Source organism: Geotrypetes seraphini, chromosome 5, assembly GCF_902459505.1.
Source record: "Geotrypetes seraphini chromosome 5, aGeoSer1.1, whole genome shotgun sequence".
Lineage (NCBI taxonomy): Eukaryota > Metazoa > Chordata > Amphibia > Gymnophiona > Dermophiidae > Geotrypetes > Geotrypetes seraphini.
Genome location: NC_047088.1, coordinates 78,362,205 through 78,378,229, shown reverse-complemented (window position 1 = coordinate 78,378,229; position 16,025 = coordinate 78,362,205). Strand labels below are relative to the sequence as shown.

Here is a 16,025-nt window from a genome sequence, read left to right as displayed (position 1 = left end):
ACCATCCCTGGAGAAAGATAAACCTGTAAGGGGTGACAATACGTACATTTTGTTCATCACTTAAACCACAGGATAGAGCAATTAAGAAATATTTTAAATAAATAAATGTGAATTTTCTCACACATAAAAACTCAATGTCTGCTTACCTCTGTATATGAGCTATGTGTGTGCTCTTTGCTTTCTTTCTCTGTTTAAGTCTGTTATTTCTTATACCCTTTTCATTCTGATGCCAGAATTTTCCTAAAGCACTCTCCTCTCATTATAAAAGCCAGAAGTTACCATTATGATGAAGACAGTCTAAGGTTTCTTTCATTTCATGATGACATCATCAGTCATGGGATTTGGAAAATGTAAAGAACGGCAGGCTTATTTCACTCTTTGTCCAAAGGTTAAACAAAATTGATCAAGTGAATTCCATTTCTTTCATGCCCTTTTTCCAAGGCTGCCCCCCAAAATGTTGTTTCCTGACTTCATAATAGGGCAGAAGAGGAATAAAAACAACTGATTTTCAAATATCATAACATAAATTTTTATTTATATACCGCAAAAGCCTTTCGGTAATTCAGAAACCCCTGACAATTCATTTTTTTTTTTTTTTTTAAAAAGGAAATGAACCAAAAATGGGCTCATGCACTGCATTTTACCCTTTATTTTTAAATGAATGTTCATCAATAGTGGAGGAGAATAGAAGATGCCTAAAAGAGCATGGTATGAATTCTATGTTAATACAATTTCAATTTCAGTCTTTTACTTTCCAAATGCATTTTTTTTTTCTTTTGTTCAAATAAACTGGGTAGGTACATATTACCATGTGAAATATAAAGGCTCTCTCTAGTACACAGAAATGTTTTTTTTACAGCTTCAAACAAATCTATTTACTTAATGAGCAACTTCCGTCTCTCCCTCACTTACAGTATACAACACCTTTGGACTGGTTCCAAGATAACCTTCCCAGGCAAAGGACTCTAAGTCCCACTCGTTGAATTGCTGCATATCTCTTCCAGATAACCATTTATGTTTGCCCATGAAGCAATATCCATTAGTATGTTTGCAATACGTATTGTTTCCCGAGCAGGTGCAAATTCTTTAAACAGAAATGACAGCTTGCAGAGGTGTTGCAAACATCCTTCCAGTCGCTGCCAACTGAGGCTTCAGATAAGGGACCAGGATAATTTGAAACCTTTCTGTTGCACAGCTCATGACTTGGCTGAGTTTTCGTCAGGTTTCTCCCAAAAAGGTAGCAAAGAATAGACTCTTTGGATTTAGTTTTAAAATAAATAGAACCCCTACCCCCCCTTTTTAAAAAATTATTGAGGGCTTTCTTTTATACTGAATTAGCGCTGGTGAAAACTGATGAACAGGAATAGAAACTTTCCTTTTCCCAGAAGACACTTTCCTTTTCCCAGAAGAGTGGTGCAGCACAGAATAGAAGCAGTGAACTTTTCCACTATGCATGCGGACTTCAAAGTACAGAGTGTCTACAAAGTCTCTTTTCAATTTCAAGATTTTATTATAAAAAAGAAATGAGTAGACACATCTGTGGAAATTATTACAAAATGAGGAGTAGATATTGAAGGTTTTTTTTTTTTGTCTCATTTAATATGCCTCTATATGGATGGATTTTGAAGGAGAATGAGCAAAGGATTGTCTTACACGATCGACGTTTTCCTCCGATATTCTTTGTCATACACTCCTTTCTTTATCCAATACTGTCCCTGTCTCCATAAATTTCTTGTGCCATGCACGAATTGACGGACGTGACGATGGATGTTTTCCATACTGAGTCCTGTAGCGTCGCTGAGTCTACGTATCCGATTTTGTTTCAATAAACCACAATACACATTGTGCCTTTTCTTGAGGAGTAGCCATTTTTTTAGGGGTTTATTCAACAGCCTCTCTTTCATCAACAGGGTACCTGAAATACCCAAATGCAATGTGATTACAGACTTTGATAATGACTGAGTACAGAGGACACATTTGATTAACATATCTTATCAATTGCCTTTTTAGTAATTTTTTGAAATTATAAAGAGACTTTGTAGACACCCTGTATATCAAACCTGTATAGAAGGAGCAGCACACTGGGCGGAAAGGTAAAACGGTTACATTTCCATTGCCTTTTGTATATTTGACCTCTGCCTTTGAACTGCCAGTTAGGACAGTTACCACATTAACATCTTGTGTTTTGCAAGTATGCCTCTGTGTATGTGAATGCATGGGTGAGTGAAAAAGCTGCAGGATCATTTTTATTTATATTTTTTTTCAGGGGCGTGAGATCATTTTATTAAAGTTTAAATCTTGTGGCAATTTTTTTTTGTAACAGATTCTCCCAATCTGTTTACATTGGAAACAAAAGGTATATAGTGGCAGTGTGAATTCCAATGTCAGAGATATATTTACTTAGAGTTAATTTATATGAAATCAATTAGCGCTCCTAAGAGAATATAACTCGGGCCAGCTGTAACATAGCTGGGCTTTGTGTGTGTGTTGTGTGCACTTCGATGACATTTGTCTTTTTAAAAATATCCAAAAAATCAAGAAAAGGATGCCCAAAATAAATCACAAAAAATTGCACCCTCCAAAATACAGGACAAAAGAATCACCTTTCCTTACAAAAAAGGGAGAAAAGACCTCAGTGTCTAATAGGGGCTCTTTAAGCTTCCCATATAGACAGGCTAGTTTTAAACAGAATTTAATCCTAGCAGACACATCCTTGGTCAGAAAAACTCCCAATTAGTGCGTGAACCTCTATTCTAATTTTCTTATAGTTTTATGTATTTTCTTATAGTTTTATATATTTTTTTACTTTTCTTCAAACAACAATTGTCAAAAATAGAAGTCACTTATCTGAGTACTTTGATATTCAGGTGTAGTCCTGGAGTAAAGCAAGCAGGAAAAACTGCTCTATGGAAAAAAACTATCAGTCAAAACATTCTTCCAAAATATCCTATCCAACAGGGGCCCCTGTTTCGCAACAAAATGCTTCGTCAGGGATTTGAGCGATAACACACCCGCTTCCACTCCTGACAGGAGTGCGTCAGGGATTTGAGCGATCACACACCCGCTTCCACTCCTGACAGGAGTGGAAGCGGGTGTGTGATCGCTCAAATCCCTAACGAAGCATTTTGTTGCGAAACAGGGGCCCCTGTTGGATAGGATATTTTGGAAGAATGTTTTGACTGATAGTTTTTTTCCATAGAGCAGTTTTTCCTGCTTGCTTTACTCCAGGACTACACCTGAATATCAAAGTACTCAGATAAGTGACTTCTATTTTTGACAATTGTTGTTTGAAGAAAAGTAAAAAAATATATAAAACTATAAGAAAATTAGAATAGAAGTTCACGCACTAATTGGGAGTTTTTCTGACCAAGGATGTGTCTGCTAGGATTAAATTCTGTTTAAAACTAGCCTGTCTATATGGGAAGCTTAAAGAGCCCCTATTAGACACTGAGGTCTTTTCTCCCTTTTTTGTAAGGAAAGGTGATTCTTTTGTCCTGTATTTTGGAGGGTGCAATTTTTTGTGATTTGTCTTTTTAAAACATATGCTATATGTTTACAACCTGTGTATTTTCAAACCATTAGTATTGGGGCTAAATATTCACCCGAAGACCTCATATTATCAGTATATGAAGGGACTAGGCTGTCACACCAAATGTCTGCAGCAGAGATTATGTGTAATAAAACAGATTAATATAGAGTCCAAGGGAGAGCACTGAAACTACCATTAAGTAAGACATATATACTGGGGGGGAAATGCTCGGGCCGCTGCTATTTAATATATTCATAAATGATCTAGAAGAAGGGACGAAGTGTGAGATAATAAAATTTGTGGATAACACCAAACTATTTAGGGGAGCTCGGTCTAAAGAGGACTGCGAGGAATTGCAAAGAGACTTGAACAAACTAGAAGAATGGGCGACAAGATGGCAAATGAAGTTCAACGTTGAGAAATGTAAAGTATTGCATGTGGGAAGTAGAAACCCGAGGTATAACTATACGATGGGAGGGATGCTATTGAATGAGAGTATCCAAGAGAGGGACTTGGGGGGTAATGGTGGACACGTCAATGAAGTCAATGGCACAGTGCGCAGTGGCCGCTAAGAGAGCGAATAGAATGCTGGGTATAATCAAGAAGGGTATTACAACCAGGACGAAAGAAGTTCTCCTGCCGCTGTATTGAGCGATGGTGCGCCCGCATTTGGAATACTGCGTCCAATATTGGTCGCCGTACCTTAAGAAGGATATGGCATTACTTGAGAGGGTTTAGAGAAGAACCACATGACTGATAAAAGGGATGGAAAACCTTTCATATGCTGAGAGATTGGAGAAACTGGGTCTTTTTTCCCTGGAGAAGAGGAGACTTAGAGGGGATATGATAGAGACTTATAAGATCATGAGGGGCATAGAGAGAGTAGAGAGGGACAGATTCTTCAAACTTTCAAAAAATAAAAGAACAAGAGGGGATTCGGAAAAGTTGAAAGGGGACAGATTCAATACAAATGCCAAGAAGTTCTTCTTTACCCAACGTGTGGTGGACACCTGGAATGCTCTTCCAGAGGATGTTATAAGGCAGAGTACGGTACTGGGGTTAAAGAAAGGATTGGACAATTTCCTGCTGGAAAAGGGAATAGAAGGGTATAAACAGAGGATTACTGCACAGGTCCCGGACCTGTTGGGCCACCGCGTGAGCGGACTGCTGGGCAAGATGGATCTCAGGTCTGACCCAGCAGAGGCATTGCTTATGTTCTTATGGTTAAGGGAGGAACCATCTTCCCTCTGGTACTGGAGAAACAAATTGCATGCATTAATTCTGTGGGAATCTCAAGAGCATTAAACAGGCACTTAAAAGACAGAAGATAATTTTATTGATATGGGATAGATACCTTTAGACCGTATCTCCCAGAGCATGAAACATGGTTTTAAATTGCTTCTGTGAAAGGCTTTAAGAGGCAGCTTACAGGACAATAGATTGTTAAGATCAGTGTAAAAAGAAGGGAGGTTGAGGGGACAACTACTACAGGCATCGGAAGGTAGGGGGGGAGGGAGGGAATTGACGATGCTTCGGCTCCCCCACCTTATCTCTTCTGGAGGCTCTTTTTTTAAATCTTCGGTGTATAGGGTATGTTCTTCCTTCTTTCCTTCCTCCCTCCCCCCAGCGGGACCCTGCGGAACGACCTCTTCAGCTCCCTCACACCTGCCCTACCCCTGGTTGCTGTTATTTTAAATGTTCCGGCAGCTGCAGAGCAGCATCCACGAGATGAGCCTTCTGTCGTCGGCCTGCGCCGGAAGTCTTCATTCAGCAGCGACTTCCTGTTCCCGCCTAGGAAGGCTGCTGCTGAATGTAGCCATCAGATGAAAGCAGCAACGTCACACACATAACACCCAGGAGCCCTGAAGAAGTGGAGATTGAGTCATGAAACACGGGTCCACGTAGGGAGGATGATTTTGAACTATGCTCACACGGTTGCATTGTCGTCTTGCTTGCATTTACTTTTAGAGTTCTGAAGGTTTTTTTTGTGCCTTATAATGTTTGGGTAGTTGAGCTAACTTTGTGGTTTTCACCAGTCCTGAGGTTTTTTTCCTTCGTTTATTTAAAGATCATTAGTAATGCCACGAGTGTAGTTACAATGGAGTTGTATAGTGTGTCGTGATATAATTAAGAGCTTGCATATTCACTTGACTTGTTCAGATTGTACTGTTTCCTTTGGTTGCTTTACAATTTAAAAAAAGATTGAGCTTACCAAAGGGACTAGGTTTTGGGGCAGACCAAGGGTGAGTTACAAATTTATAGAGGTGGGCGGTTCAAGAATTTTAATTGTATTTAGTTTCAAGTGTTGTTTAAAGGGATTTTCAGTTTTTTAAAAAAAATTTTAGCAGTAGCATGATTAAGCGGGGGCAGAGTCAGCATTCAATTTAAAGGGGAGGGGGAGCAGGGGGAGGACTGGTGGGACAATACATTTCCTCTCTGTTCCCCCCTCTCAGCGCTGCCACTAACACTGCATTAATAATCTTACCTTTGCTGGCAGAGGTGCTCAATCCTCTCCAGTCAATGAGATCTGCTCCCCAACATGCCCCAGCAGCGAAGTTAGCGGCCTCCTTTCCAGCTGCTGACATCAGTTTTCCTTGGGCATGCTCACTTCGCGCAGGAACTAAACATATGCGAAGAGAGCTATTTCCTCAGCCAGAAGGAGGTCGCTGATGCCTTTGATGCCGAGGCAGCACTGGGGCCCTTTGGGTAGTGGAGTTCATCTATTGGCAGGGACTGGGCATCCCCACATGTCATTCAACAGGTACTCCAGGTATGGAGGGGGGGGCCTGAGCCATAAGTAAGGGTCTATACCACAGTAGTTAAGTAGTGTATTCTGTTTTGGAATAAGTGTACACATTTCTGAAAAAATACACTATTTGCGTGTTCTCTATACATGAAGAATAGTAGACAGAGGAGATTATAACATTTTTGCCACAGACACTAAAAATAACAGTTTGTCGCTGTCTCTGGGGTTACCCTCAGCTCCCTAATTAGTGGGCCAGCTAATATACATCAATTTCAGGGAAAGAATGGTGGCAGTTCTTATTTTTTGTAAACAGCTACTGCTAGGATTGCCAGATTTTCCTTTCGGAAAATCCGGACCCCTTAGCCCCGCCCCAGGCCCACCTGGTTATGCTCATCCCTGCCCTAATCCCGCCCCCAGCCCTTCCTAGCCCCGTCCCCACTGGCTGCTCTTGTTGGGCAGAGAGGAAGTCCCTGTATGCACAGACGCTATGTGATGAAGTCATGCACACACTTACACGCGTGTGACGTCAATGACGGCTGTGCATGCGCGGACTTCCTCCCTGCCATCCGGATATGTCCTGCCCAGCCCTGACCCCACACAAACCTCGCCTCTTCTCCTCCAAGTCTGAGCCACAACTTGAGGGCCTCCGAGTATGCGCGGATGCGATGTGATGATGCCACATGCATGCATCGCATTTGTGCATGCTCGAAGACCCTCCAGATGCGGCCCTCAGCTCAGAGCTGGCCAAAACCTGGATAATCTGCTGGGTTTTCAAAATCTAACCAGACACCCAGACAGTCCTCTAAAAAGCCATGTCTGGGTTTTCCAGGACGTCTGGTAACCCTAGCACAGGGGTAGGCAATTCTGGTCCTCGAGAGCTGGAGCCAGGTCAGGTTTTCAGGATATCCAGAATAAATATGCATGAGATAGATTTGCATCTCAAGGAGGCAGTGCATGCAAATCCATCTCATACATATTCATTGAGGATATCCTGAAAACCTGACCTGGCTCCAGCTCTCGAGGACTGGAATTGCCTACCCCTGCCCTAGTATGTGGGACAGGGAGGAGAAGAATGGTTGGGGCTGGGGAAGCTTGTAAAGGGTGCCTTTTTGAAGAAGTAATTAGCATTCAAAATTGTTCTATGAATATGTAAAACAAATAGCAAATTTGTGTTCATAGTCTTAGTCATTTTTCTTTGCTTTGTTGATACTCTGAACAGCCCTCTTATTTGCTGTATAACCTACCTTGTTACTTATTGTGCTCCACAGTCCTCATGTATTCACTGAGATTGATGGTTCACATCAGTTGGCTTCCACCCATCCAGTGATGTAGCGAGAGCAGGAAGAGCCTGGGGTGGTGACACCCCCCCTGCATCCTCTGCCCCCACTCCTTCCACGCCATCCCCCTCTCTCCTTCCGTGACCCCATGCCACACTTGTACCTCTTTAAATCTTCACCAGTGTGAGCAGCTTCTCCAGCCTGCTGCTCACACGGTGCTGGCTTTCCCTCCGATGTAACTTCCTGTTCCCACAACCCGAAAGTGATTTCAGAGAGAGTCAGGCCAGCAGAAGTAGCAGGCCAGAGTAGTTGCTCGCACTGGCAAAAATTTACTCTGGTGTTTTTCCTAGTTGGATAAGGAATTTACTTTATTGCATTGTGATTCTATTTCCATGTCAAGATTTATGCTTGTAAAATTTGAAGAAATAAATAATAAAAAATTTTAAAAAAAAATTTAAAGAGGTATGGGGGAAGATGGGGAAGGGAGGGCGCAAGCGTGGAGGTGGTGGTGGTGGGGGGGGGATAGAGAGGTACCGGTGCCCCCACCAAGATGGTATCCGGGGTGGTCCGCTCCCCGCCCCTCCTTACTATGCCACTGCACTCAACACCTCCATTCTCTAGTTTAAACATCTGTTAATGCACATTTAGAAACATTTAATTAAGATACAAACCTTTGTTGTACTTTGTTCCAATTAATAACTAAAATAAACATCTTCCAAAGATCTGTGTTCCATAGCTGCTATGTAGAGGAATCCCTTTGGAAAACAAGGTCTTCTGCGTTTAGTCTGAGCAGGCCCAGGTTGAATTCCAAAAGACTCACAGACACAGGCAGGGTTTTTGCATTACTGAAAAATTTCCAAGGTGAAGCCCATTCATTGTTTTTTGGAAAAAAAAAAATAATTTTGTAAACATAATGTTCTTACACTTCAAAGTGAAGACAGAAACAATGAAGATGTTATTGGCAAGGACATCAGAATAATCCGAATGCAAGAAACATCCAAAATATACACAAGGAAGAGCAAATGAGAGGCTAAAAAAAATAGTAAAACCCATCTTATCACCATATACAAGAGTGACATTCCAATGGTTAGGGAGCTATTTCTTGCTACATCAATGACTGGAGTAGTCAGTTCATTTCCAAGCCACAGACATTTCAGTTACTGCACAATCAACTTTTCACAGCCAAAATCCAATTCTCACAGTTCTTTTTTCTTTTTCAATTTTTAAACCATCACTATTGTGCTACTACCAGAGTTTCGTGTGAAGCTTTTATCCAAGTCGACTGCTATTAGAGATGTGCATGTATTAGCATGACTTAAAAAGTTTAGTGCATGCTAAATAAATCCAATACACATCAATTTATGAGTTAATTTTTAAAAAGTGCTAATGCACATTATATTTTATTAAAATGAATGCGTGAAATGAACTGAACATATAAAAAGCAGAGAAATAAGCCATATGAACCAAAAACAAGCCAAACATTTTTGCCCTGTGCTGAAGAAGGAGTGGCAGCATGTCAGAGTTTTGTTTGCTGACCACCATCTCCCATGGCCACTTAACCTGTTATACTCTGCATATCCAACAATTCTATGTGGATTACAAATTATTCAGGCACTCAAACATTTTTCCATATCTTTCCTGGTGGGCTCATACTCTATCTAATGTATCTGGGGCACTTGGGGGTTTAAATGACTTGCCCAGGGTCATAAGGAACAGTATGGGATTTGAACCCACAACCCCAGTGTGCTGGGGGTTGTACCTCTAACCACTGCACCACACACTCCCCATATCCCCACGCCTTCTGTGTCCCCCACTCCTTCCCCCTCCCCATTCCACACTTGCTCTCTCCCTCCCCCCATCCCACCCCCCATACCTCTAATTGAGGAATGAGGGGCATAGGAATAAGGAATAAAGAGTGCAAAAAAAAAGTTGCATCTAGGTAAGGAAAGGAGAAGGGGGAGCACATTTGAAAATGGGTTGAAGAGGAGTGATAGGATGGAGCAGGGATGGGACAATGTGGTAGGTAGTATGGATAACAACAAAGACCCACGAGTGAACTCTTTACTATTTCCTGGCATTCATGGTACTGCCACTGATTATTGTTTGGATGGAAAATTGCCTAGATACTTTCCTAAAATCCTGCACATATATCGGCCAGGATGCTCATTGAGATCTGAAAGTGGAATGCTGTTAGGTGTGGGAAGACGTGACGAGGTAGATTATGTTAATACAGTAAAGTCTTCCTTTTCAGTGGCAGTCCAGTTACGTGGAATGCTGTGCCATGGTAATTTGCACTTATGTGATAATGAATTGAGGTTTAAGAAATTGTTAAAAACGTACCCCTGCTCTTTTTTATATTAGTTACCTTCCCTGTTTGGATTGATTGGTTTGCGAATGCTCAGCTGTTGTTCCTACTCGCATTCTCTGTTCAGCGGTTTGCATCTTTGTACTTTTGTTGCCAGTATGCTTTTTTGTTCTGATGTCCTTGTTCTCTGTTGCCTCTTTAATAGAGATGATTTAAAAAAAAAAAAAAAAATTACCCCCACCCATTTTACAAAACCATGAAAGCGGTTTTTAGCACAGGCTGGCACGCTGAATGCTCTGCGCTGCTCCCGGTGCTCATAAGAACTCTATGGGTGTCAGGAGCAGCGCAGAGCATTCAGCATGCCAGCCTGCACTAAAAACCGCTTTTGCGGTTTTGTAAAATGGAAGGGGGGGGGTAAAGTTTTTTTTGTCCAGGCATTTACTGAAGAAAAGAAGATATATGATTCAGGGAGTTGTTTGTTTTATTTATCATGGTCAATGTATGATGTTAGATGATGTTTTATTGCTTTTAATGTAAGTTTGTTTCTAAAGTGATTATAACTGTTTTTATTGTAAGTCACCTAGGTTTCAGGTGGATAATAAATATCTATAATAAATAAACATTTCCTACAATTAGGTGCTACTAGCAACACTGGTGTCCGGATCCTCCCGGTGTCAGGAAAATGGTTTCCATGTGTTCGCACTGTGCTTTTGTGGTACTGTTGTCTGCAGTCAAATATTTCCTATTTTTATTGAATGTGGCATAAACTCTTGTTGATAATGAAGTAGTGTGATATTATTCCTTATACAGGTTAGCATGAGCATGTGAATATTGAAGCATAAATGATCAGAATAGTGGTGTAGTAATGGGGGGGATGCAGACCGCCTTGGGCGCTGAGTTGGTGGGGCCACTGGCACCTCTCCGTCCCGCTACACCCTGCCACGCTCACACAATCTCCCTCCCCACCTGTCTGTATTATCTTCGCTAGCATGAGCAACTTCTGCCTGTTGCTCGTGCCAGCCTGGTTCCCCTCTGAATCACTTCTGTGTCACGGAACCAGGAAGCGACGTCAGAGGGAAATCTAATGCTGGCACGAGGAGCATGCTGCAGAAGCCACTCACGCTATTGAAAATTCAGAGGTATGGGGAGAGAGAGAATACAAGTGCAGAATAGGGGTGGGAAGGAGTGGGGGTACGGAGAAGAAGGTGCAGGGGGCGCAGTGGGGGGTGCTTTCACCTTGGGTGTCACCTACCCTTACTACACCACTGGTTCAGGACAATGGACAACTCTTGCTTCATTCTTTTCAAGCAAGAACCCCTCGATAAGAAACTGGCAGCACATCACTGATGCCTGGGAGCTGGAATGAGTTCACAGGAGCCTCAATTGGCTTGGCATGGAGCTCGGCAGCCACAACAAAGAAAACTAGTTGGGGCGAACTTTCCTTGGAGGCTCCGGTAGACGGAGAGACTTAGTTAACGATCTAGAACTAAAATCAGTCGAGAATTGACATGAGAGGAAAAATAGATGGTTTAGACGTTAAGATATTAGATATTAAAGAAAGTATTTCTGTCTTGCAGTGAGTTATAAAGGGTTCTGTGCAATATCACCTTGTTTCCAGATCAACAGTTTGCTGTGCAGCACAGCAAATGCAGCTCAGAAGAAAAAAGCAGTAAGACATCCTTATAGCAGAGGAAACAGGTAAACAAACCTAGTTCTGGACTACCACAGATTGATTCTCTTTCCCAAGCATCTGTTCCATGCTTTTTCCCCTTTCCCCCCAATATTCACCCATGCTTCTTACCCCTCTACCAGCATCTGCTCTGCCTCTCTTTCCAGCCTCCCTATATTTGTTCCCCTACCCATGCATACCTCATCCCTTCGCTCTTCCCTTGCATTTGTCCTTTGTCTACTCTCCCTTTGGCTGTTCTCCCTTTTCCCTGCACTTTTTCCACTGCGTCTTGTGCTTTCTCTACCCCATTTCTCTTGTACTTACCTCCTGCCTCTTTCCCCAATTCCCTCCTTCTATTGTGGTTGTCCCCTTGTTCTAGCATGTGCTTGAGTAATAAATTCCAGATAAGTGCACAGATCTGGCACTGAGATCCCTCCTGACTTGTACCTGAATAGTCCTTCATAGGAAGCACCTTTCTATATCTGCTTCACTGTTTCCGGGAATCCATATAGCCTGTCCTAGGTACCTTGTACGTCTGTGCCAGTACCGCTGAATGAGCCAATTCAAAGCTGGCAGGGCGATCACATCGTGTCTGCTTATCTCATGCATCACAGGATCAGCAAGCAGGAAGTGTTAGTCCTGTTAACTTTAAATTTGCTCACTCAGGCGTGCTAGCTGGGTATTCAAATCAGCAGTTGTGGGTAGTGATGTAGTAAGGTGGGGGGGCGGTATGACCCAGGCACTATCTTTGTAGGGGTGTGGCACCCATCCTCCTCTCTGCCCCCTTGCTCCTTCCCCCCCCCCCCCGCACTGCTGCCCGTGCTCATCACTTCCCTTCCCCATACCTTAGTAACATTCCTGGCACGAGCAGCAACTTTCAACCTGCTGTCGTGCCTGGGTCAGCTCTTCTTCTGATGACACTTCCTGGACCCGCATATAGGAAGTGACGTCAGAGGAGAGCTCACAAAGGCACGACAGCAGGCTGGGGGTTGCTGCTCGTGGCAGGAACATTACATAGGTACGGGGAAAGGGAAGCAGCACATGTGCAGCACTGGGAGGGGGGGAGGGAAGGAGCATGTAGGGTAGCAGAGAAGGGGGCAAGGGAGGGGCACCATCACCCCTGGTGCCTCTCACCCTCGCTACACCACTGGTTGTAGGTACTCACTGTGTCCTGCAAACCTGTCTTCTAGGTTTCCCTTGTTGGGAAGGAGTTTCTTTTTTTTGTGTGAGGCAACAGAAGATGGGCTCCCAGGCACTGTTCCCTCTAAGCTGAGCAGGAGTCCTCCACCTATAGTCCTGCCAGTGGGAGGTGCTGTTACACTATCACATTTTCAATAGTGAGAACAGGGAAACTCTACTGTACTCCAATAAACCTGCCCATCTCTAGCTACTGAAAACAAAATATTAAAGCATTAACCCCCCCCCCCCCATTGGCATCAATATATTTAGAGGACTCCCACTCAGATTAGAGAGAGCAATGCTCCCAAGGTGGAAGTCTCAGTTGTTTGGAAAGTTTGAATTCCTTGTTCCAGTGGAGACTATTCAATGTGTGTTAAGGAATTTGATTTACAGCCTGTTGTAAAGGAAGGCTCCCAAATATGTCAACCAGCCACAGAGGTTACCTAAGTACAGATTAAATTTAATGTGGACAAAATGCAAAATGATGGACATTGGGAAGAATAACCAAAGAGTTTATCCAATACTGCAGAGATTGTTGAAGTGAAGATGTGACTGTAATGTGTTTAGACAGTGGGTCAAGAGCTTGAGACCACTGAGATGCAAGAGTCCGTTGAGGGGTCTTGAGATGAAGTCATGTGACCTGCGAGCACCATCATTTGTCTGGCCTAGAGGTTAGGGCAGTTGTCTTGGGCCCTGCTGATTTGTGTTCAAGACTGGGTTAAACCAAGCAAAAATACATTTTGTTCTTATTAAAATCAATAGGAGGAAATGTTTTTTTCAATCAGAGAATAGTTAAGCTCTGGAACGTTTTACCAGAGGTTGTGGTAAAAGCGGATAGTGTAGCTGGTTTTAAGAAAGGTTTGGATAAATTCCTGGTCCATAGTCTGTTATTAAGACATGGGGGAAGCCTCTGCTTACCCTGGATCGGTAGCATGGAATGCTTTGGGTTTTGGCCAGGTACTAGTGGCCTGGATTGGCCACCGTGAGAACAGGCTACTGGGCTTGATGGACCATTGGTTTGACCCAGTAAGGCTATTCCTATGTTCTTGTGATAAGTTTGATCGAAAAGCTGAATCAAATTGTCTTGTCTTTGCTGAGGGAGAAACGCTCTGAGATGAATGGTGTTTAGTAGAGCTCTGATAAATTGCAGATTCTGAAGCTGGGATTTGGGAAAATTGATTTCGAACCCCAACTGCTGAAGGAAGAGAATTGTCAACTGAGTCGCTGTCATCACCCCTTGCTTGGTTGGATCTTTCATCAGCCAATTGTTCAAATAGGGAAACACCTAGAGACCCTGAGCCTGCAATGCTGCTGCCACTACAACCAGACACTTGGTGAATACTCTGGAAGAGGATGCAAGGCCAAAGGGTAGGACTCTGTATTGGTAATGGTGCTGTGCCACCTGAAATCTGAGGAATTTCCTGGAGGACGGATGCATTGAATATGAGTATAAACTTCTTTCAGATCTAGAGAGCATAGCCAGTCGTTGTGATCTAAGAGGGGATATAAAGTTGCCAGGGACTACATACAAAACTTTTTCTTCACTAGAAACTTGTTCAGGCCCCTGAGATCTAAGATTGGATGTAGACTTCCCATCTTCTTTGGAAAGAGGAAATACCGGGAGTATAATCCCCGATTCCACTGGAGAGGTGGAACCTCTTCTATTGCATTGAGAAGAAAAATAAATTCTATCTCTCTCGAAGAAGAAGGGACATCTGCTGAGGGTTGAAAGAGGACTCGCTTGGAGGATGATCTGGAGGCATAGTGATGAAGTGAAGAGAGTATCCCTCTTGATTGACTTTTAGAACCCAGAGGTCTGTAGTTATTAATTTCCAATGGTTATAATACAATTGTAGCCGACCTCCGATTGGTTGGGGAAGAAGCCGGAGAAGAGGAACAGTGGCTATGTTCTCTAGAAGCTCATCAAAATGACTGAGCAGGCTTTGAAGGAGCTTCTGATTGAGCTTTCTGAGGGCACTGTTGCTTTTGCTTTTTCTGCTGTGGTCTAGGAGGAGCAGCTGGTTTTGAATAAAAACACCTTTGATATGAAGAAGAAGGCTTAAAAGATTTAGAAGTTGAAGGCTTACGCTTAGATTTAACCAAAGCATCCTAATGTTTCTCATGGTCAGTGAGCTTTTGTGTAGTGTTTTCAATAAAGTCACCAAAAAGCTCATCTCCTAAGCAGGGAATGTTAGCTAATCTATCCTGATGATTGATATCTACTGTATATTTGAGACTCTTAGCCATGCGAGACATCTCATGGCCATTGACATAGCTGAGTCTCTGGAAGATAATTCAAATGCATTATAAGCAGATCTTGTCATATACCTTCTAGTTAAGGTAAGGGTGCAAAAGATACGATGACATTCTTGCAGATGTTGAGAAAAAATGTATCTATCAAAAGAAGGCAATTTTTGAACCAGATGCTTGATATAGCAGGAGATAGAAATTGTAATTTAGTATTGTTCGCTAACATGAAATCTTGGTACAGGCGACATCCAAATTTGTCCATAGTGTACCCTTCATGCCCTGGTGGCACTGAAGCATAGACTTTTGATGGAGTAGATTTTTTCAAAGTCGACTCCACCACTGATAACTGGTGCTGAAGCTGTGGTTTGTCAAAATCTGAAGTAATTATTTTATACAGAGAGTCCAATTTTCTAGGAGCCACTGTAATGGTGATAGGCATTTCCTAATTCTCGTGATGAGTCTCTTTGAGAATGCCATGTAAAGGTAATCTGAGAAGTTCTTTAGGAGGCTCATCATAATCTAAGGCCTCCAAGTGTTCAGCACTTTAGGCAGAATCAGCTTCTAGCTTGAATGGTAGCTTTTCTCCCAACTGCCTAACGAATGTTTTGTCTAATTAATTCCAGTTTTTGGATTAATATATTATGGAGAGCTGTGAACTAACTGTTTGAATTGAATGATCTGTAATCTTTGATGTTTATACAAATCTTGTTTGCTTTATTTTATGTATGTTACTATTTGTAAAGCCGCCTAGGACTAGACGGTTGAGAAATTTTGTTAAATAAAATAAATAAAATTTAATGAAAGAAAGTCTTTCAGTAGGAGATTTAGCCCTTGGTGGAAATTTCTGTGGAGACTTTTCCAAGGGAGTGTCATAAGCCTCAGTTGTAGACTCAGACCAATCCTCAAGTGAATCAGACTGTAAGTCAGAGTCATCAAAGGGCTTTAGTGAAGGAGTGCGTTGAGAAGATCGATGTTTATGTGAAGTCTGGTGCACATCCAATGCCGATAATGAGGTATGATACGAAGCTCTTTTTCTCTTTGAAGAACGTGAGGGAGAGTGATGTTTTGTT

At 42.4% G+C, this 16,025-nt stretch overlaps 1 long non-coding RNA gene across 1 annotated transcript; it reads right to left on the bottom strand.

Moving 5' to 3' along the window:
- Window positions 1-1,763: 1,763 nt before the first annotated feature.
- LOC117360611 lies at window positions 1,764-12,053 on the bottom strand. The gene is made up of 3 exons (XR_004539460.1): window positions 11,974-12,053; window positions 8,224-8,397; window positions 1,764-1,915 (listed from the first exon to the last, which is right to left on the bottom strand). It is a non-coding gene; the product is annotated as an uncharacterized LOC117360611 (long non-coding RNA).
- Between the last annotated feature and the right edge of the window lie 3,972 nt (window positions 12,054-16,025).